The sequence below is a fragment of the Hypanus sabinus genome, chromosome 1, assembly GCF_030144855.1.
Source record: "Hypanus sabinus isolate sHypSab1 chromosome 1, sHypSab1.hap1, whole genome shotgun sequence".
Lineage (NCBI taxonomy): Eukaryota > Metazoa > Chordata > Chondrichthyes > Myliobatiformes > Dasyatidae > Hypanus > Hypanus sabinus.
In genome coordinates this window covers 91985407-92008439 of record NC_082706.1, presented here as the reverse complement: position 1 = coordinate 92008439, position 23033 = coordinate 91985407, and the positions used below count along the sequence as shown (strand labels likewise).

General features: G+C 41.9%; 1 protein-coding gene across 2 annotated transcripts in view; it reads right to left on the bottom strand.

Annotated features, from left to right (window-relative positions):
• The window catches only part of atp6v1c1a (ATPase H+ transporting V1 subunit C1a), a 91836-nt gene extending 89912 nt beyond the window's left edge, over nucleotides 1-1924 (bottom strand). Inside the window, exon 1 of one of the 2 annotated variants that reach the window (XM_059972153.1) lies at nucleotides 1772-1924. The gene's annotated coding sequence lies outside the window, so the exon portion shown is untranslated. The remainder of the gene's footprint in view (nucleotides 1-1771) is intronic. The other variant, XM_059972159.1, reaches the window with a different exon arrangement.
• Nucleotides 1925-23033: the final 21109 nt, after the last annotated feature.

Below are 23033 nucleotides of genomic sequence, written 5' to 3'. Positions count from 1 at the left end.
TCTACTTCACTAGTTTTAGGACAGTTGGTAGGTCACCAAAAACTCAAGCAAATTCCAATAGATGTATGATGGAGAGCATCCTAATTGGTTGCATCAAAATCTGATATAGAGGCTCCAATGCAAAGAATCACAGAGGTTGCAATGGGATGTAGACCAAGGATGGCTTTACAAGGCAGCATCCAACATGAAGGACCTTCACCATCCAGACATTCCCTCTTCCCCTCAATACCATCAGGGAAGAGGTACACAAGTCTGAAGACCAACATTCAACAATTCAAAAACAGTTCCTTCCCCTCCACCATCAGATTTCTGAACAGTACAAGAGCAAAACAGATAAACTTGCTGAATGCGTTGCAATACTTAACATCAGGAAGACCAAAAGAATTGATTATAGATTTCAGGAAGGGGATGTTGGCAAAACACACACAAATAGTCATTTTGAGGGGCCAGCAGTGCAAAGGGTAAACATTTTCAACCCCCTGGGCATCAATGTCTCACAGGATCTATCCTGGGTCCACCATATTAAATGCAATCACAAAGGCACACCAGTGCTATACTTCACGAGGACTGAGGAAATTTGGTACAGCATGTCACCAAAGAGTCTGGTAAATGTCTATAGATGTCCCATAGAGTCTTCAGACTAGCTGCATCACAGTCTGGCAATACACAGAATCTTAAGAGGCTTCAGAGGATTGTAGACTAGACCAGCTCCACGAGCCTTCCCAGAGGACACATTCCAAAAGTGGTGCCTCAAAAAGGCATCCATCATTTAAGACCCACAGCACCTGGGACATGCCCTCTTCTCATCAGTATTATCAGGGAGGTGGTACAGGAGCCTGAAGACCGATGTTCAGTTTTAGGAATAGTTTCTTTCCCTTTTAGCAGATTTCTCAATGAGCTATGAACTCCCGAACACCAATTTGATCTTCCTCTTTTACACTATTTTAATGTAGCTTATAATCATTTGATGTGCTTGTATTGTAAAGGCAAAAGAAAACATTCCACTTTATGTCAACGACAATAAGCCAGATTCTGATACCCTTCATGAAAAAAATCTTCCTGATACACACTATATGCCAAACAAAACACTTGCAGTCAGTACAACTAGCACCATTAAAAGCCACAGCTGTTTGGTAAGATTTCTAAAAGTAGACTGGGAATATGGTCCACCTGACTTCTCAAAATATATTGAATAACACTTCTTGAAAAACTCCAATCTGACAAGAATTGGCAAAAATCACCCAAAAGGGATACTATGCATGACAAGTCCAGTGTATAGTGCACACGTTTTACAAACTTAGAGCGTCCCACCAACCAAAAAAGACGAATGTATCTTAAATACTCAAGCACTCGTGACAAACAGCTCCATTTCTCCCCCAAGTAAGGAAAGCGGATTTATTGGGCGATTGCTTAATGGATTATTGCACTTCCCTAAACCTTAGTGTTTGCTTTTCGGGGGGAGGGGGCTGTACAAACTGTCACCGACCTTTACATTGGAAAAATTAACACAGCACCACCCTCCTGAAGATTTCAAAGCCAATGAAGAAGAGCCTCAATCGCCTAACCATGCCGTCTAACTGGCAGCAAAATGTAGGGAAACTATGAGAGATGAGGAGGTGAAGGTTCACCTCTCTCCTTCGGGCCTTACTCCTGCATCATTCACCCCGGCACTTAAATGACAGCCAACGCAAATGCCACCACACAAGACAACCGACGCCCCCCAAACGTTCGGCGGCCTGGGAGCAGAGCGGAGCCGAGGCCGAGACTTTACCGAAGCAGCTCGGTGGAAGAGGGGGTCTCCTGCGATGCCGTGGCTGCGCCGCTCTCGCCTTCACATCGCCCGCTTCCCTCGAGCGGCGCAACTCCAGTCAGTCAGCTGAGCTTGCGACGCCTGCGCACACGCCGCCGCCGCGGCCGCGGCCGCCACCACCGCTTCCGCTCTCGGCTACGCGCCGCCTCTCGCGTTCACATCGCCCTCTTCCCTCGAGCGGCGCAACTCCAGTCAGTCAGCTGAGCTTGCGACGCCTGCGCACACGCCGCCGCCACCGCTTCCGCTCTCGGCTACGCGCCGCCTCTCGTGTTCACATCGCCCGCTTCCCTCGAGCGGCGCAACTCCAGTCAGAGGCTGAGAGGCTGCGTGAGCTTTAGACAATAAGTAGGCTATTCGGCCCATTGAGTCTGCTCCGCCATTCCATCATGGTTGATTTATTATTCCTCTCAACCCCATTCTCCTGCCTTCTCCCAGTAACCTTTGACGCCCTGACTCATCAAGAGCCGATCAACCTGGGCTTTAAATATACCCAATGACTTGGCCTCCGCAACCGCCTGTGGCAATTAATTCCACACTCACCTCCCTCTGGCTTAATTCCTCATCTCTGTTCTAAAGGGACGTCCGTGCTTTCTGGGGATGTGCCCACTGGTCCTACAAAATACTCCCCCACTATAGGAAACATCCTCTCCACGTCTATTCTACCCAAGCCTTTCAAGTTTCCCAGTATCTCTCGTGTTCCGTCTCTGCAGTGTCTTTAGACCACAAGACATAGGTGCAAAATTAGGCCATTTGGTCCATTGAGTCAGCTCCACCATTCCATCGTGGCTGATTTATTATACCTCTCAAACCCATTTCCCTGTCTTCTTCTGCAAGCTTTGACACCCTTACTAATCAAAAAACCTGTCAAATATGCCCAATGGCTTGGCCTCTACAGCTGTCAGTGGCAATGAGTTCCACAGATTCACAACCCTTCAGATGTCCCAAGGTAAGTTAAATTCTGGGCCGCCAGTGGCTTGGGTTGCCAACTTTCTCGTTCCCAAATAAGGGACAAAAGGTGGTGTGCCACGGAGGTGTGGGTATGGTGCAGGCCTGGGATGAAGAGACTGAGGGGGCTCGCAGCTAGCAGATGGTAACGGACCTTTTTCAAATGAGAGAAAAAAAAACAACTGAATAGGTAAACAAATCCAATATATGAACCATGTATACATACCTTCAGTGTTATACATGAAATGTAACACCAAATTATAACAAAGCATAATACAGAGCATAGTCTACCAGGCAGACATAAAATAACACCAAATAACCCTGTCTGTACGTGCCTATAGAGTAGACATATAATCACTGCAAAAGAGGAAAGGTGGGGGGGGGAGCTCACCAAGTCTACTTTTTCCATGGATATTTCTTGCTGCTTGTGACTGATTCAAGCAGTCCTTTGTCCTTTTGCACAACCAGATAGAAGTCCTCACATGACAAGTCACAGTCCACAGATATTTGAAGTTCATTTTTGATCAGCTCTGTGCTGCATCTGTTTCTTGAATCTGACCGCTTAATGGTCAGAGAGGAGATCCTCTCTACAAAGGCACTTGAGCCAGGCACATTGAGGACAAATGAGACAATCCTGAACATGTTGGTCGAGTTGGCTTTCCCTATGTTTTGAAAAACTGCCACCCACTTCTCACTGGTGGATTTTGTGGTATCCTGTCTGGCTTTCTGTATTTCCTCCCGGCTAGCACAAAACTCTTCATAGAGTTGGTCCACATTGACTGTCTCTGTCATTTTGAGGGCAGCCACTACCTGCTCCCGGTCAATGAAGGAGAGCTCCTCAAACTGATTGGTATCGGTTTGATCATTACATTTTCTGGTGAGAAATCAAAACACTTGTCAATGTACATAATGACAGAGTCATAGAACGTTACAACGTCCTGTTGCCACTTGGACCTTTGTGCTGGCACTCGTTTGTCCATCAGCCTGCTTGGTCTGGTATCCGAAAAAGCTGCCCCGTTTCCACTGAAGCATCTTCATTTTGAACTTTCGGGCTTCTTCGTAAACATTTGTAATGCAGAGTTTTGTCTCCTCCAGCTTTTTTTACAAATTGGTCAAAAACACACCCCACGTTGTGGAAAAAGCATTTCAGTAGGTCCAGTTTTTTCTTCAGCCTCAAAAATCCTCTTCAGTGCCACATAACAGGTCTCAAGGGACCTGAAGTATGACGTACGAGCTGGCCCTCTTTGCAGGAGACGTTCGACAGCTGGATGAAGAGAGAGCCATCATGTGCAAACATGACGCAGAATTTCACGCCACTCAATGTCAACAAAGGCAAAAAAATGAATGCAGTTCCTCTCTTCAGGAAGCAGATATTGAGAAGTGGCTGTAGACCTTTTAGAACAATTGTCTCAAAATCAACTCACAGCTGATCACAGGCGTGTTTGCAGGTGTTATGAGCTATGTGAGCTGGGCAATTAGCTTTCAGAATGGGATTGTTTTCCAAAGTTTACATTGGCATTATCTGCTGCATAGGCCGTGTCTAATATCCAGTTTATACTTTTCCAGGCAGCTCATCAGAGCTTGATGTATGTCATTTGCAGTTTCATCACTGTCTTCATAAAAGTCAAGTAACTTACACTGCACTCCATCAGACACAGAAATATCTCACACACACTGGAAACATTTTTCCATCTCCCTTGTTTGGGGCATTGGTGACAACTGAGAAATACGCGGGCTCACCTTCTTCGGTCGGGGACAGATCATCCGTAGTATCCCACACAGTCTTTGGTCCTAAAACATTTATTGTAATCATCTCAGCTTTTGTTCTTCCCAAGTGCATCTTCTTCACAACAACGTTTGAGTCATTAAACAAAGCACTGTTGAGCTTAGGAAGACAGTTGGTGCTGTTATAGTTGAATCCACGATTAACCGTATGGTACACATACGAGGCTTCACTTGCTGTGATTTTGTCATTTTCTGCAGTAGATTTCATGAAGAATGCACCAATATTGCTTGAACCTTTAGCTAGTGTGACCTTCTTGTGCACTTCTGTGGAAGCATACTGAGTTAGGTCATTCTCACCTCCATGGCCAATTGAGAATTCCCAACGGCATAAAGTACAGAAGGCCTTCGTCGACATCGAGTCACCGCTGACGGGCTTAACCCATGTCTTTTTTGTTTCTCATTGCTTGTTATAGCTGCACAGTCTTTTTTGGAGGTTTATCCATAATGGCACATGCCAAACTGACCAACCAACACTAGACATTACTGAAACTTAGTTTTCGCAGGAATTGGCAAAATATAGCACACAACTGATGCACATAAGGGGGCCTGTGATTGGATGACAGGTGAATCACACATGCATGGCATCAACAGTTCACACACACACGCTGTTGTATCTAGGATCTGTCTAAGCGTGCCCTCTGGTGATTACAGAGTAGTAGCAGTCAAATACAGGACAAGGGCAGTCCCGTATGGGACAAACCAATTTAGCCCAATATACAGGTTGTCTCAGTTAATATGGGACAGTTGGCAACCCTACCAGTGGCAGCCACAAGCTGCAGCATGTTCAGGCTGGGGACAAGTACAGATCAGAAAAGGATACCAAAGCATAAACATAAGAGATTCTGCAGGTGCTGGAAATCCAGAGCAACACTTACAAAATGTTGGAGAAACTCAGGCAGCATCAATGGAGGGGAATAAACAGTCAATGTTTTGGGCTGGGAAGTTATGGATCATCTGCAATATTGTTCCATGGGATTTCCCTTGGGAAATTCAAGACTCAAAAAAGTAAGTTGTTTTAACATCTCCATTCTGAAAAATGATCTTTGCTCCATTCTACACAGGAATGCCATGCTTGATTTTTGTGATCAAATCCCTGAAATTGGATTTCAATAGGCATCCTTATAACTCAAATCCAAAAGTTCAAATCACAGCTGACACAGAGTAGTAAAAATACAGGAGACTGTTCAGCTCATCAAGTCTGTACAAGCTCTCTCTAAAAGCTACACTGAACTTCCCTTCCCCACACCCATTATTTTCTTTTATATGCTTAACCACACTTTTGAATACTACAATTCAATGGACCTCCATTATTGCATTATAGAGAAATGTGAACACTATGTAGGAAGAATAAAAGTATAGACTTTTCTAAATGGGGAGACAATTCTGAAATTGGAGGCACAAAGGGACTTGTGAATCCTCATTCAGAACTCACTTAGGGTTAGCTTGCAGGTTGAGTCAGTATAGAAGGCAAATGCAACATTAGCATTCATTTTGGGAGGACATACAGATGAAATCATTACACAGTACATTGAGCCAGAACAAGGTAAATCAAAAACAATACAGAGAAAGAGCAGTGCTGAACATAAAAGCAAGGATGTACTGTTGGGGCTTTACGAGGCATTGGTCACACCTCATTTGGAATATTGTGAGCAATTCTGGCCCCTTCATCTAAGGAAAGATGTGCTGGTCCTTGAGACAGTCCAGAGGAGGTTCAAGAGATTGATTTCAGGAATAAAGGGCTTGACGAATCAGAAGCGCTTGATGTCTCTGGGCTTGTACTTGATAAGATTCAGAAGGATGAGGGCAATCTCATTAAACCCTACTGGATTCTGAAAAGCCTGGATAGAATGGATATAGAGAGTACATTTCCATTCATAGAAGACCTTAGGATCAGAGTGCACAGTCTCAGAATAAAGGGATGTAAATTGGTACATTATTAACATATATATCAAAGTACAGGCGGCCCTCCGTATCCACATCCGCGGATTCAACCAACCACGGATTGAAAATATTCAAAAAAAATTCCAGAAAGTTCCAAAAAGCAAAACTTGAATTTGCCACGCACCGAGCACTATGCTGAATCCACTCAGATGAAGTGATGTATAGGCATATCCTGCTGTAGCCTCCTGTCATTTCACAAATCCTCAGTCTCTCTCCAGCACTCGTTGTTTGAGCATTGTTCGCCTTGTGTCTCGTTCATTCGCGACTTGTGAGTGAGAGGAAGGAGTTTAAGGCTAGTAAGGGATGGCTGGCTAGCTGGCTATGTAAATTGCTACAGCCTCAAGAACTTAAAGACAACAAGAGAATCTGCATCGGCTGATGCCGAGGCAACATCAGCGTTCCCAGAAGAGCTATGATACTTGCATCTGTACTGAACATGTACAGACTTTTTTTCATCATTATTCCCTAAACAATACAGTATTACACCTATTTACATAGCATTTACATTGTATTAGGTATTACAAGTAATCTAGAGATTATTTAAAGTATACAGGAGGATGTGAGTAGGTTATATGCAAATATTACGCCATTTTGTATAAGGGACTTGAGTATCCATGGATTTTGGTATCCATGGGGGGTCCTGGAACCAATCCCCCACAGATACTGAGGGATGACTGTACAGTGGAAAACCTGGCTTGCATACTGTCAATCCAGATCAATTCATTGCAAGGTCATAACAAGGTAGGTTGTGAAGTCAAGTATATTCTAAGTATAGTCTAAAGAACATACAGTACATAGGGCAGTAGCTATGTTTGAGCCTGCTGATATGTGCTTGACTGGGAAGGGAGTTAAGGTTTAAAGAGAGAATGTAGGAGAATGGGGGTTGAAAAAAATATCAGCCATGATTGAAAGGCCCAGCACACTCAATCAGTTGAATGGCTTAATTTTGCTCCTATATATTATGATAAACATTGTTGTTAATGTGTACTAATCAGTAAACATTCACAAAGTAATAAAACTACCTATGACACATTTGGTTCTTTTGAAGGTCCATCGGTCTAGATGAAGCCCAACAGTCAATCATAGTCCAGCTCGAAGCCCAAAAGTCAATCAGAAGTCTTTATCAAAGCCTGAAGGTTGATTGGAAGTCCAGATCAAAGCCCAAAAGTCAATCAGAGGTCCAGATCAAAGCTCAGGGGTCCATCAGAAGCCCAGAAATTGAGTCCTGATGGCCTGAACATGGGTCTGTGAATCTTTGTGAGCATGTTAGGGAAGTTGGAGCCTAGTGGCTTTTAAACTCCACAAGTCCTCTGAAGGTCAAAGAAGAAATACATTCTGTCCTGGGGTTAGAGGACTGTGTACGCACATGGGTGGTGAGTGGATGGGAGGAGAAATTGGTTTGTTTCACTGATATTGCTTTGTCACTTGGTATATTCTGCTTTGTGTTCCAAGTTTTACATGGTAGACATGCTATGTTGGCGCCAGAATGTGTGGTAACATGGGCTGCCTCAACACATCCTTGAGTATGTTATCGTTAACATAAATGGCATTTCACTGTATGTTTCAATATACCTGTGATAACTAAATCTCTCTTGACTGTATGGCTAAGCACAACTCAAATGTTATCTATAAATCTGACAATGACACAACTGTTGTAGAGTCTCAGGTGGATGAGGAGATGCACAAATGTACAGCTGCATGAGTGGTGTTGCAACAACATCTTTACACTCCATGTCAGTAAGATTAAGGAATTATGGACTTTAGGAAGGGCAAGTCAAGAGAACACACATCAGGTCTTATCAAGGGTTCAGGAGAGTAGAAGTTAAGCAGCTTCATTCTTCCTGGATGCCAAAATCTGAGGATCTATCCTGGGCCCAGAACATCTTGCAATGATACAGACCCCAGCTGCTATTCTTGCTGGGGTTTGAGGAGATGTGACATGTCACTAAAGACCCTTACAAATTTCTATAAATGTACGATAAAAAGCATCTGACTAGTTGTATCTATCTGTATTGTTCACACAGAGGGCAATCATTCTGGCTGTTGATGGTCGTGGTATTACTAGGCCCAAGCACCTTCACTGCTTCATCAAAGATATTCCATTCACCATAAGCTCAGAAATAGAGAGGTTTCCTGATGATTTTACTATGTTTAATCCATTTCCAATTCTTCTCAGCAAATGAAGCACTCCATGTCAGCAAATAGGATGACCAAAACAACATTCTAGCAGGGCTGACAAGTGGCTAGCAATATCTATACCATAAAAGCAACAACCATCTTGAACAAGAAAGTATGCAACCACCGACACATGACATTTGATGGCTTTGCATGTTGAGGGATCACACAGAGTCCTTAATCGAGGAGTTGGCAGTGGAAAGGGTGAGCAATTTTAAGTTCAACATCTGAGGATCTATCTTGGGCCCAAAAGATTGATACAAGTAAGGTGGCACACCAGTAGCTATATTTTGTTAGGAGTTTGGTTTGTTAGATTTGGTAAGTCAAAGTCTCTAGCAAATTTCTGCAGACATACCACAGAGAGCATTCTAACTGGTTACATCACCACATGATATGGAGCTGCTACTGCAGAAGGTTGCAAGTTCAGCCAGTTCCATTACGGGCATTTGCCTCTCCAGCATCAAGGAGATCTTCACAAGGCAATGTCTCAAGAAGGTAGCATCACTTAAGAGCCACCATCCAGGACTTCTCTCTTCTGATTACTACCAGCAGGGAGGAGGTACAAGAGCCTGACGACACATACTCAAATGTTTTAGGAACAAGTTCTGCCCTTAGCCACCAGATTTGTAAATTGTCCATGAACACTATCCACTTTTGCTCTCTTTTAGCACTACTTAAGTTTTTTTAAGTACATACAGTGCCTATAAAAAGAATTCACCCCCCCCCCCCCCGGAAGTTTTCATGTTTTATTGTTTTACAACATTAAATCAAACTGGATTTAATTTGGCTTTTTTTGATGCTGATCAACAGAAAAGACTTTTGTGTCAATGTGAAAACAAATTTATATAAGGTGATCTAAATTTATTACAATTATTAAACACAAAATAATTGATTGCATAATTACTCACCCCCTTCAAGTCAGTATTTAGTAGATGTATCTTTGGCAGCCATTACAGCCCTGAGTCTGTGTGGATAGGTCTCTATCAGCTTTGCTCATCTGGACACCGCAACTTTTCCCCATTTTTCTTTACAAGACTGTTCAAGCTTTGTCAGATTGCATGAAGATCATGAGTGAACAGCTTTTCTTAAGTCCAGCCACAAATTCTCAATTGGATCGAGGTCTGGACTCCGACTAGGCCACCCCAGGACATTAACTTTGTTGTTTTTAAGCCATTCCTGTGGAGCTTTGTCTTTATACTTAGGTTCATTGTCTTGCTAGAACACAAATCTCCAAAGTCCCAGTTCTCTTGCAGACTGCATCAGGTTTTGTTCCAGGATTTCCCTGTATTTTGCTGCATTCATTTTACCCTCTACCTTCACAAGCCTTGCAGGCCCTGCTGTAGCAAAGCATCCCCACAGCCACCACCATGCTTCACAGTAGGGATGGTGTGTTTTTGATGATGTACAGTGTTTAGCTTATGCCAAACAGAGCATTTAGTCTGATGGCAGAAAAGCTAAATTTTGGAATATTCTTCCATCCGGCTTCAGAGTCTCCCACTCACCTTCTGGCAAACTCTATCTGAAATTACATGCGAGTTTTTCTTCAATGGTGCCTTTCTCTTTGCCACACTCCCACAAAGCAGCAACTGGCAAAGCACCCAGGCAACAATTGTTGTATGCACAAGTCTCTCCCATCTCAGTCACTGAAGCTTGTAACTCCTCCAGATTTACAACTATGCCATATTCTTTCTATTTCTTGATGATTGACTTAACTGTACTCCAAGGGATATTCAGTGACTTGGAAATTTTCTTGTATCCATTTTTTGACTTATGCTTTTCAATAACCCTTTCAAAAAGTTGCTTAGAGTGTTCTTTTGTCTTCATGGTGTAGTTTTTGCCAGGATACTGACTCATCAGCAGTTGGACCTTGCAAATACAGGTGTATTTTTACTACAATCAATACACTTTTACTACAATACACCTTTTCTGCACACAGGTGATTTCCATTTAACTAATTATGTGACTTTTAAAACCAATTGGCTGCACCAGTGCTGATTTAGTGTGTCATATTTAAAAGGGAGTGAATACCTATGCAATCAATTATTTTGAGCTTCATACTTGTAATTAATTTAGATTAATTTGTAGAGACCTGTTTCACTTTGACACAAAAGTCTTTTTCTGTTGATCAGTGTAAAAAAAAGCCAAATTAAATAGACTGTGATCCAATGTTATAAAACCTTAAAACAAGAAATCACCATGAATACTTTTTATAGGCACTCTATTTCTTACTGTAATTTATAGTATTTTTATGTATGGTACTGTACTGCTGCCGCAAACCAACACATTTCACAACATATTTCAATGGTAATAAATACTGATTCTGATTCCAATTCCAGCATCTGCAGTCTCATTAACGGAACCTTTCTCCTACCTGAGCCATCCAACATTAAGGGATGTCTTAGAATAACATGTCAGCCATTTAGGATATCAAGATACAATTTTTTTTAAGTAGTTGTGAACTTCTCTTAAAGGTACTGCACCACCAGACTAACATCAGCTTACTCCAAAGAGATGTATAGATGATTATAAAGTTATGGAGTGTGGTGACAGAATAAGGACATCCATTTGAGCCGGGATGGCATGGTAATGTAGCAGTTAGCACATAGCTTTACAGTGCTAGGTGTAAGATTGAGGTCTGATTCCTGCCATTGTCTGTAAGAAGTTCATATGTTCTTGATGTGACCATGTGTGTTTCCTCCCACATACAAAGATATATGGCTTGGGTCAGTAAATTGTGGCATACTATACTGGTGCCAAAAACATGGCAGTACTTGTTGGCTGCTCCTTGCTGATTTGATTTGATGTGAACAACACATTTAACTGTATGTTTTGATGTACATGTGACAAATAAAGCTAATTTTATCATTTAAGATCAGTCATGGTCACCTTGAATGATAGAACAAAATCAAGGACTGATGTGTTTCTGCTCCTGTTGTTTTTGATGCCAGATACATTGATCAGAAGTAAAAGTCAGCTCATACAGGTCCACAAGGTGGCGCCTATTTGCTTCCTCAAGTTAAAACTCAGTTTTTAAAAAATTGTTTCTTTCTTATGCAGCCCTCTCTCACCAGGGCTCGTTAGTTAAATCTGTTAACAGCCATGTGACTCAGCGGAGAGAAGGCCACCTTTTAAGAACAATATACAGTATGTGCAGTGCTGGTATGAGTTCAACCAAACAGGACAGTTGGGATGTTCAGATTAAGGAACAATGATTGTAGCAAATCCTGTATAAATACTGCTTATACATAATTATCAGTCTCCAAGAAATAACAGATCATACACCAGCATAAAATTATAAAGAAAGTGTATTTACCAATTTTTAAACTTTATCAAACAGTTAACTGGAAAAGGAAAGAAAGATAAAAGGGCCCATTACAGTTAACCAGTCTAAATGTGTGCATAAATGTTGGAGCTTGTTTCTGTAGAAGCTGAGTGCATTGTTTTAGTCACAGCGCTGAATTCACATCACCAACCACAGGTAGAACTTTCTTTTTTGGAATCCTTCATCTCGCACTCCTTGCAACAGGGTCTCCCCTTGGATGGGACCCCAAAGGTGTCTTCTCTGGTGCTCCTCTTGCCAAAAGACCCCAAACCCCATTACTGCCCTTCCTGCTCAGCTCTCTAGAAACTTCTTTTGCATCCCACTGGGCAGAAAGTTACAACACGTACTCAGACAGTCCTGATCAGCTGACACACCTTTCCTAAGTTGGACAACATGGCTCCTTATCTTTAGCCAAAGCCAAACCACTCTTACAAGCAGGACACACTCCTTCACAGGAAATTGCTTAAATAAAAATACCTCACAAAATAGCAGTAGAAATCTTACCTGAGGCACTACAGCCCCACCCCCACCAGAAATAGTCACGTGATCATGACTTTGGAACTCATTAAACCATTTTTAACAATGCAGTGTTCAAATTAATTTCATGATTTCAGAACCCACAATACATCTGTAAATGGATGTAACATACCAAATTTTGTTTCCCCAGTGCATCATAGGCCAGCCTATCTGGGTGGGGGAGGGGGGGGGTCTTAACTCTCTGAGATCTCTTTATCTCATCTTCAGCTTCAGCTAATCCTCGTGACCACTCCAGTCTACCAGGGAATGCCTCTCCCTGTCTGGCATTCATACTTTCCGGCTGCTTGAGTTCCCCTGCCATTTGTCTGCACTCAGCTTCATCCCCAATTATATTGGAGCCCAGTTTCTCCTCACTGTCTATTGACTGTCCACTAGTAGTCTTCCCGCTATCTCTAAGTCAGAGCTGGGAAATTCAGACATCTTTTCATCAATTATTGGGGAGTTTGCATAAAGCATACAATACCCCCATTTTCTCATCCTCTGAGAACAATATACTGATGCATGTTGGTTCCTCTTCACTGAAATCACACTATCGTCAGCTTATTACCTTTCCGTTCTCCTTCTGTGCAGAATTCTCCTATTAGTTGCGGGTCCACGTCAGGCTCTGGGTCAACACATTCTCATATACTTCCTGGCCTAGGGGTAAAAGGTCATTTTGATGGAGAATTTTGACAGTATCATTTCCAACCTCTGGCTTCACCAGGAAAACTGGCAAATTTGGCATCTGGCTCTCCACGACATAAAGCCATAGAAACCCAACAGTTGGTCAATTTATGCTTTCCTGATAGCCCCAATTATCTTATTAAAACTCTATTTCCAGGCATCAATTGAGAGAACCTAAACTTTTGATCATATGTCCTCTTGTTTCCTTGGTTTTGCTGGGCAGCAGAAAACACTGCTAGCTCATAAGCTTTTTGCAGTTCTTTCCTCATGTCAGACACATATATGAGAAATGTCCTCTGCGGCAAGCCTTCACCACCAGTTACGAAACAGAGATTTACCAGTAATCTTGCTTCCTGTCCAAATAGCAAATAGTGTAGCATGTAGCCAGAGTACCAAATGCTTAATATGCTGGCTCCACTTGCTCTTGTTGGCATCCAGGATCCCAAGCATGTCTAGCAATGTCCGGTTGAACCTTTCAGGCTGAGGATCACCCTAAGGGTGATATGGCATGGTCCTCGACTTCTCGATTCATGTATGAGTCAACTCTCAAAAAAAATCCTTTCCTTGCTCACTGTGTATCCTCCTTGGGAGGCAGTAATGAACAAAATACTTCTCCCATAATACTTTGACAACTGTGGGTGCTTTCTGATCCTTCGTGGGGAAGGCTTAAGCATATCTGGTGTAGTGATCCATGATGCCCAAGATATTCGCAATGTTACTGGAATCAGACTCAATGGAGAGGCAATCCATACACACTAACTCAAGTGGTCATGTACTCTGTAAGTGAGATAGTGGAGAACTCTCATAGCCAGCCTCTTCCTCCAATACATCGGATATATGACTTACAGTAATTTTCAACCTCAGGCTTCATTTGGGGCCAACAGAACCAATCTTGGACCAATCCTTAGATTTTGTCAAACCCCAATGACCTAAGTCATCATCCATTTCTTCTCAGGCAAAACCAACTGGGACTGCCGAGGCCTTTCTAGAGGACACGTAACCATGTTTCAAACCTTCTCCCTCAATGCCACTTTGCCCCATTCCCTCATCAGTAGGGGTATGTTAGGGTGTTTGGTCTTCTCAGCTTTGGCCATTTCCCCTTTGACAATCAATGACCAAATGGCACTTATATAAGGGTCGTCTTGCTGGACTGCTGCCAATTCCACAGAACTGAAATTGGGCAACTGCTTTGTATTCAGAGCAGTCAAGTTGTAGTATGCTTGTGGAATGGCAAGGGAAGAAGCTCCCAAATGATCCACAGCTCTATCAGGCCACAGCCTTACTTCTAATTTCCCCACTGTGGAAAACTGGCATATTGTTTTAATACCAGAGGCAGGAACGCTCGCCCACCCTCCATTCATTTCCGGCACTTCAAGCAAATGGCAGAACAACGCATCCACATAAATGTTGCAACTTTCTTGGCAATATTTAAGGCTGAAATCATAAGCAGATACTACTGCTAACCAGTGATGACCTGTGGCATCCAACTTTGCCAAGGTCAGGATATAAATCAGTGGATCGTTGTCAGTCCTCATCTCAAACTCAGCACCATATATAGTCACTTAACTTATCCACCATGGCCCACTTCAATGCCAGAAACTCCAATTTGTGCATGGAGTAGTTTCGTTCAGGTGGTGACAGACTCCGGCTAATGAAAGCAACAGGTCTCAACACTTAAACTTGGTCTTTATTTGAACACAGCCAAAATCTTCAAGGCTGGTGTCTGTATGCCACTGGGGGGTCTGCAAAGGTGATTTAGTCTCAACAACTCTTTCAGCAGCTGAAAGACCTCTTCAAATTTGCATCCCATCTTTCACTAAAAGGCTCCAAAGGGCTAAGCTAAACCTTTCTCCTCTCATTCTCCTTCCTTTCTTCCCCAAGGGAGGGTAACCATACAGAAGCTGATTCAAAGGGTGACTTACTCTGAAGTTTCCGGTAGTACCCACAGAATCATGGAATGTGGGGCACTCACATTCTTGGGGTTTGGACATGTGGTTACCACCTCTGTCTTGGATGGATCCTAGCCATCCTAGATTGATGTCTTATGGAACTGTTACTTGTCAGTTATGGTTTTAAATCTTCAGCTTTCAGGTGGTCTAACAGCTTAAGTAGCCTTATCTCATGCTCCTCCAGTGTTGATCCAAACACTATGAGACCATCCAAGTACATCAGTACGTCAAACATGTCATGTCCCCATCAACTTTCTCCAAGGCTGCTTGTAAAGTAGCCAGTGCTCTTGATATGCCCTGGGGCATTCTTTCAAACTGGAAGAATCCAAGTGGACATATGACTGCCTACTTCTCCTTCTAAGCTTCACTCATGGGTATCTGATAATACCCACTCTTTAGATCCAACATACTGAACCATTTTGCTCCACTCAGGCAGACCAGAGTATCCTTGATCTGTGGAACAGTACAGTCTGAGACTGTACACCTGTTCAGTGTCCGATAATCAACACACATTTATACATTCCCACTCTTCTCCCTCACCACCACTATGGGTAATGCATAGGGACATCTCAACTCAATAATAGCTCCAGCTTCTTTCAGTCTCAGCAGGTGCTGCTAAAAACCTTCAGCCTTCGCTGATGCTAACCATTAGGACCTCTCTCTGAAAGGAGTGTACTCTGTCACTAATAGTGTGGCAAGTACTCTTGGAGCAACCAAGATCAAACTTGACAGTAGAAAAAACATCTTTAAGCTTCAACATCTTCTCAATTAATCTAATTTTCCATTTATCGGGTACCAGGGAGTCACCAAAGTTGAATGGCTTTGTTGTTGACTTTCCCAGTCCAAGAGACTGTCTCTCTCCCAGTGTTCTGACCAGAAAACTAGACATTAATGTCACAGGGAAAAGATGTGCCATTGGCATTCCCCATTTGGGGGGTAACTTCTCTCTCAGAGGTATTCCTGATAATCACTGTCATCCTGTTTGTGTGGACAGCCAAAGGTTTCTGCAGTTCAGATCTCAGCAGCACTTCGGCAGGTAAACTCAACTCTTCTTTGTGATCCTCTGGAGTATCCACCAGATTGGCCTCAGCATCAAGCATTCTGGGAAATTTGGAGTTTCCTGTCACTCTAGCTACTTCCCCGAGGCATAACATGACGAGTTTGGACTGGGTGTACCACATAGTTCCTCTTATATGCTCATCATCCTGCTTAGGAGGAACTTGCACCTTCTCAAAAGCAGCTCTGAACACCAGGTTAACGGACAGCATTTATCAAAAACTTCTTCCCTCTCTCTTTTTGCATGTTCCCATGAGCCTTCTCATCATGGAAGCATTTGTTCCCACGTATGGAAGTTTCCCCTTTTTCAACCAGATCCAGGCAGACCAGCACTAGTGTATCAAAGGTATCAGATACTCCAATATCTGCTTCTGAAAATGACAAGTAACCATCATATTGGTAATCATCAGTACTACGGCCCCAAATTTCTAGGGCATTGAGTGGTGTCAGTGGTAAATGCATCAAATACCATTTGTAAAAGGATCTCTAAAGTAACTTGTGAACCTGTGTCAAGTATAGCTCCAGCATAAAAACCCTCAATCCGCATGGATACATCAGAGTTTAGTTCCACTAAACCTTCAGGAATAGGGTTTTGCACTTTAGTATTTCCTTTGATACACTGATTGGAATGTGTTTTCTCCAAGATGCCAGACCATTGCCTTACTAGGTCCTTCTGAATTTTCCCAACTTCCTTTTTTGTTTAAGCGACTGCTGGGTTACTTTCTGAAGGTTTTCCTGTCTTTTGCACTCCCGCTTGAATTGTCCATCCTCTACATGGTAAGTGGCCATGTCAAAGGCCACTTTAAGCAGAATTCCTCTGCTTAGGATGTCTTACAGATGGGTCAGGTTTTCTATCAGACTTGTCATGCTTGGTTGCAGCACTAGCTGACATCAAACAAAATGCCTCAGCTTACAGGTTTTTCACTTTATCTTGCAAAATCCCCACTTATATGGCATCAGGGGTTGCCTCAGCAACAGAGGCTGCTACTGGGACATATACCAACTGATGGAAGGCTCCCAGTCCTCCTTCATATTTTCCTTCTCTCCTACTTCTCTGATCAGCTCAACAAACAAGGGAGGGGGACACATCTTGAGAGTCATTTGAATAGTTAAAGCAATCACATCATGTGGCAGTGCGCCCTTCACTACTTGCTTCACCCTTAATCAATTTATCTCAGCCAACTGAGTGGTCCCTCTGTAGCACAAGCAAAGTGGCTATCTCTGGACTGAAAAGGTAGGCAGAAAGTTTCTCCCCTTTCTCCTGTAATGTGTGCCTAAACTCCATCACAGGATCAGCTGGGCTGTCCGTTGTGCCAAGATACTTTCAAACACTTGCATGTAGTTCACAGATGTGACAACAGGTTTTCTGCCATTATGGACCTCACCACTTCAGCAACCAGACCTTTTAAACTCTCTACCAGTCCCTGTCTTTTCATATTATCTGAGCAGTGCTACTCATCCAGTAACTGAGTTGTTTGCTCCACCCAACCCTCATATTCTTCTTCCCCACCAGGGGTGGGTTTGACTCCAGAGAACACTCTCAGCCTATGATAACTTTGGCTTTCTGCAGGTACACTCTGGTATTTATCAACCAGTGATGTAATAGCCAAAACCAGCTCTGAATTTAAATTAACTGCTGAAGGACCCATTAGACCTTCCACATCAATTATTTTCCCTTACTTTGTAGAAACAAAAGCAACTTGTCTTCACCCTCAGCTACATTTCCCTTTCTCTAAAATTATGGACTGCCCATGGACCCCCCTCTCCAGGTGCCCCTATCTTATCTGGCAGTGTAACTTCAGTCACGTCACTGGTAGCCTGAACTAACATGACATTCTTACCAGCTGATTGGTCAAAACATCGTTCAATCAGCATAACTTTCCTCAATACTTTTACAAAACTCTCTATGTAGCAGTTTGTCGGGAATTTTAATATCCACACTGCTCAGAACACAAGCATTGCTATTGATATCTTCTTCAAATCACACCAAACCTTAACCCCAATAAATTACTTTAATTATGGTGCCACTTCACTTTCACAAACACTAGTTTAAACACTGGCTTAAACACACAAGTAAACTGCTTAATCAATCCTTAAACAGCATTCACGCAGCATCCAGATCCCGGACAAGCCCCCACAAGTGTTATCCTCTCACTGGTGCTCATATACAAATTTGGCTTGTTAGTTAAGTCTGTTAACAGCCATGTGACTCAGCATTGAGAGTCACCTTTCATAAACAATATCGTATATCTAGGGTCAGTAGGATTTGGGTTTCAACTGTTACATACCCCGTGGGTATCTTGTGACTGCCTCATGACCATGATGTAATTGAGTATCTGGTGAGTATGATGTAATGGTCTTGTAATGGTGGGGTGATGTAATTTTCCCGCCAGTGGGAGGTCATGTGATGGCCTGTTCCAACAGGTGTAAAACGGGAAACCTTTGCTGTGACGCAGGTTAGTTCGTTGTTTAATTCATCAGTAATGCTGTTATGCTGCACATTCGTCTCATGACGAAGTTTTGTTTTAAAGTGGAGTTTTACTTTACACTGTAAGTTGTGCCAGCAGTTTTTAAAATCACTGCCAGTTGTGTTTGATGTATCTTTGATTTAATTTTAAAGTCTAATTATTGGAGAGTGAAGATTTACCAAAGTGCAGGAACCCGAAGGATCGAGTAAAATTAGTGTCGTCGACAATAATACAGGATTGACCTTATTGGATCTTCGTTCCGGAATTAGTAACCTACATCCAAGATAATCCCTGTCATGTATAAGGGCAGAAAGGGTTGAGGCAGCATTATTCACCAAGGAAAAGGTCAGTTCCTTTAAGCCATTTTTATTTCCTTCGTCGTAAATCCTTTGGGCAAGGCATATTTTGGCTGGGATCAGCAGTAATGTCATGTCGTCGAGGAATTTGTTACTTCAGGAAAGTCTCTCCTAATTCTCTGTGTAAATCATTTGGACTTTCGCATTTACCACTTTTAAGAACTGTGTTTGCATTTATCGCTTTAAGAACTGTTTGAGTTGCCGTATAGCAATTAACTTCCAGTTAAGTTAGTCATTTGTTTACTTTTCATTTGTTGTTGAGCTGAGTTTAAATAAATGTTTCTTTATTTATAAAAAAAACCTGTCTCAATTCCATATTCATTGTTGCCGTATCATAACACAACCAAACAGGACAGCTGGGATGTTCTGATTAAGGAACATTGATTATAGTGAATGTGGTGTAAATACACAATTATTGGTCACCAGGAAATAACAGCACATAAACATTGGAGCTCTTTTCTGTGGTAACTGGGTGAATTGCTTTACTCATGGCACTGAATCCACAGGTAGAACTTCCCTTCTTGGAATCCTTCATCTCACAAAGCATTTCTTGCATTAGGATCTCCCTTTCAGATGGGACTTTGGTGTCTTCCCTGGTGTTCTTCTCTCCAACCCTCCCGCCAAAAGATCCCAAACCACACTACTGTCCTTCAGAAATCTCTTCCCACCCAACTTTCTAAGAACTTCTCTTGCATCCCATTAGACAGAAAGTTACAACATGCATCCTGACAGTCCTGATAGGCTGACACAACATTGTTAAGTTGGATAATATGGCTCCTTATCTTTAGCCAAAGCCAAAACATTCTACTAGCAACACACACTACTTTACAGAAAACTACTAAAGTACAAAAACCTCACAGCATAGTATTAGAAATCTTACCCAGAGCATTACACTTATTTAGAGATACAGTAGAGTAAAAGGATCTTCTAGCTCAATAAGCCTGCACCACCCAATTACACACATTTGATGAATTTACCTACTAACCTGTACGTCTCTGGAATGTGAAAGGAAACTGGAGCACCCGGAGGAAGCTCATGTGGTCATGGGGAGAACATACAAACTCCTTACAATGGAGTAATTGAATCTGGTTCACTAGCACTGTTATATCATCACGCTACCAATATGCTAAACTGTGACTACCACTTAGTAGTAAATTTCAAAGAAGTTTTGAAATGCATTTTCTACGAATTTGAACAGATATTATCATTGCTACAAAGTAAAATGATTTTAATTAATGAAAACTGATCTTGTGATAAGTTCTGCATTGGCCTGGTGGAACAGGCCCTTATTAATTGGAACATATGAAACAAACACTTAATGCTCTCAGGCTGAAGTGAGTACTTTTTAAGAGGTGCAACATTAATTGGACTTCCCTCAACCACTTCTCCAATACGTTTTACTCCAGCATTGAAAGAACCTGCTCCATATTAACTGGTTCTACCATGAATGGTTTGTGAATACACAACTTCATATTGTGTATTTTATACAACTAGCCCTGCTAATTATCCCCTCCCTTAAAACACCCTGTTTCTACATACTCAAACAATACCCCCTCCTCCAAAGTATTGCATATTGGAAGCGGTATACAAGACTGGAAACTGCATACATTTGGCTTCTGTAACGTTCAGTGCTCAGTTCCTTTTTTGTGGCATAACCACAATAAAATAAGTTTGCAAGTAATATCAAAATTAGAATTATAATTAATAATAAAGAATTGCATGATTGGAGGACTGGTCTAGTGGGCAAAAATTGAATTCAATCCAGATAACTGTGAGGTAAAGTAATGCATTGGGGCACACAAACAAAGCAGACAGGGACTGGACTATGCTTGAAGAAAGGAATCTTCAAGTCCATGCTGAGCAATAGAATACATAAACAGCAAGGTCATGCTACAAATAGGCAAGACACTATTTAGGCCATGACTAAAGTTCCTTAGGTGACAGCTTTATAGAGGCTATAGGAGAGATTGAAAAGAATGTTGAAAGGGATAAAGAATTTTAGTTTCAAGATTAGCTCAGTCGGACTTACTTTTGTTGCAATGAAGGTGATGGAAGAAAGGTTTAACAGAGATGTATGTGTGTATATATATACACACACATATACACACAGCTATTATTGAGCATACAGTCATGATAATGTTTTGTCAGAGTATGTATATATATTACTATATACTCTAAGTAGTAAATGACAACACATATGTACTTTGACTTGTAAGTTGAGACATGGTAAAGAGGAAGGAACTACTTCATGTAGAAGATAGGTCAATTACTAAAGTACAAGATTCAAGGAAAAAAGTGGAAAGATTAAATTCAAGATTCAAGATTGTTTATTGTCATTCTTCAGTACAGAAGTGCAATGGAGAACAAAACTATTGTTACTCCGGATCCAATGCTGTATGAAAAAAAGCACCAATAAACATAAAGAACACAATAAAAACAATAAATATAAATACATATGATTAGCTTATATACATAGACTGATTGTACATATAAAGTGATGTTAGAAACAGGAGTATCTGTACATAAGGTGACCTTGACAGTAAATTATAAAGTAGTGGTTGGGGGGGGTGGGGGTATGATCAACCTGACAGCTTGGAGAAGTAATTTTTTTTGAGTCCATGGACCAACATGTCAGAATTGGAATGGGGAATGGAATCAAAATGATTGGGACATCTCAACCATTGGTGTGGATGCTATGTGGCCTCTTCCCTGATGGTAGTTGTGGGAAAATATCTAACCATCATATGGTGGGATCTGGAAATCACTGTTTAAAAGCATTTTGGAAGTGGAAGAGATCAATGCAATTCCAAAATGCAATAGAAGTACCATCTTCTATAAGGGATCAAACTAAGAGATGTGGCAAAGGAATAGACTAAATTGTTTTGCCTATAATTGGTCAGATGATCCTCCCACTGTGCTGTATGTTTCTTCAGTTTGGTAATTAACAACATGCTATTATTTCAGAATGGTGTCAAAATGGTTGTTGTGATACATCTAGTGTGTAGGTGTAGTGGGTAGTGCTTGTCACTCTCACTTCCAGCTTCCACCACTGGCTAGCAGTCTCACGAAAAGGAGAGCCGAGTGTGTAATTCTCTCCCTGCCAGTACATAGCCTGTCCTGATGAAAGGTCTCGGCCTGAAATGTTGACTGTTTATAAATGCTGCCCAACCTGCTGAGTTCCTCCAGCATTTTGGGTGTGTTACTCCACATTTCCAGCAGCTCCAGAACCTCTTATGTTTATAAGAATTTATACTGGATTGAAATTGACCACTACTGAAGAAATTGTACACCCGTATTGATTGAACGACTTTTATGGAAGGAAGAAAACTGTCAGAGAAAGGAAAAGGGGCATAAAGCTGCTAAACATAATAGTTTGTGGTGTTACAGCATGACCACCCCTCCCAACTCCCAAACACTAATCCCTGTATATAAACTACACATAAGACAGGCGTGTGTAAGCTGGGAGAAACTGTATATACACATAGAACTAGCAAAACTGCTTTTAATCTTCAATGGTGGTATCCATTTCAAAAACCTCCTCGAATACAATCTTTAGACACCCAAAACATCCCCCTTTAGTTGCAGAGGTGAAAGATGGCTCTATGAATAAACAACCATCTAGTTCTCAAAATTCAAAGCTCAAAGTAAATTTATTATCAAATTGCATATATGTTTCCATATAATGCACTACACTGAGATTCATTTTCTTGCTGGCATTCACAGCAGAACAAAGAAATACAAATTACCCTCTCAGTCCCAATCTCTTGCCTTCTCCCCATATCCCTTCATGCCCTGACTAATCGAGAATTTATCAACCTGAACCTTAAATATACCCAATGATTTGGCCTCCACAGGTGTCTGTGGCAATAAATTCCACAGATTCAGCAATCTCCTCATCTCTATTCCGAGGATGTGTCCTCTGGTCTTAGACTTCCCCACCATAGAAAACCCGCTCTCCACATCCACTCTATCAAGGCCTTTCAATTTTCAATAGGTTTTATTGCCATTCCTCATTCCTCTGAATTC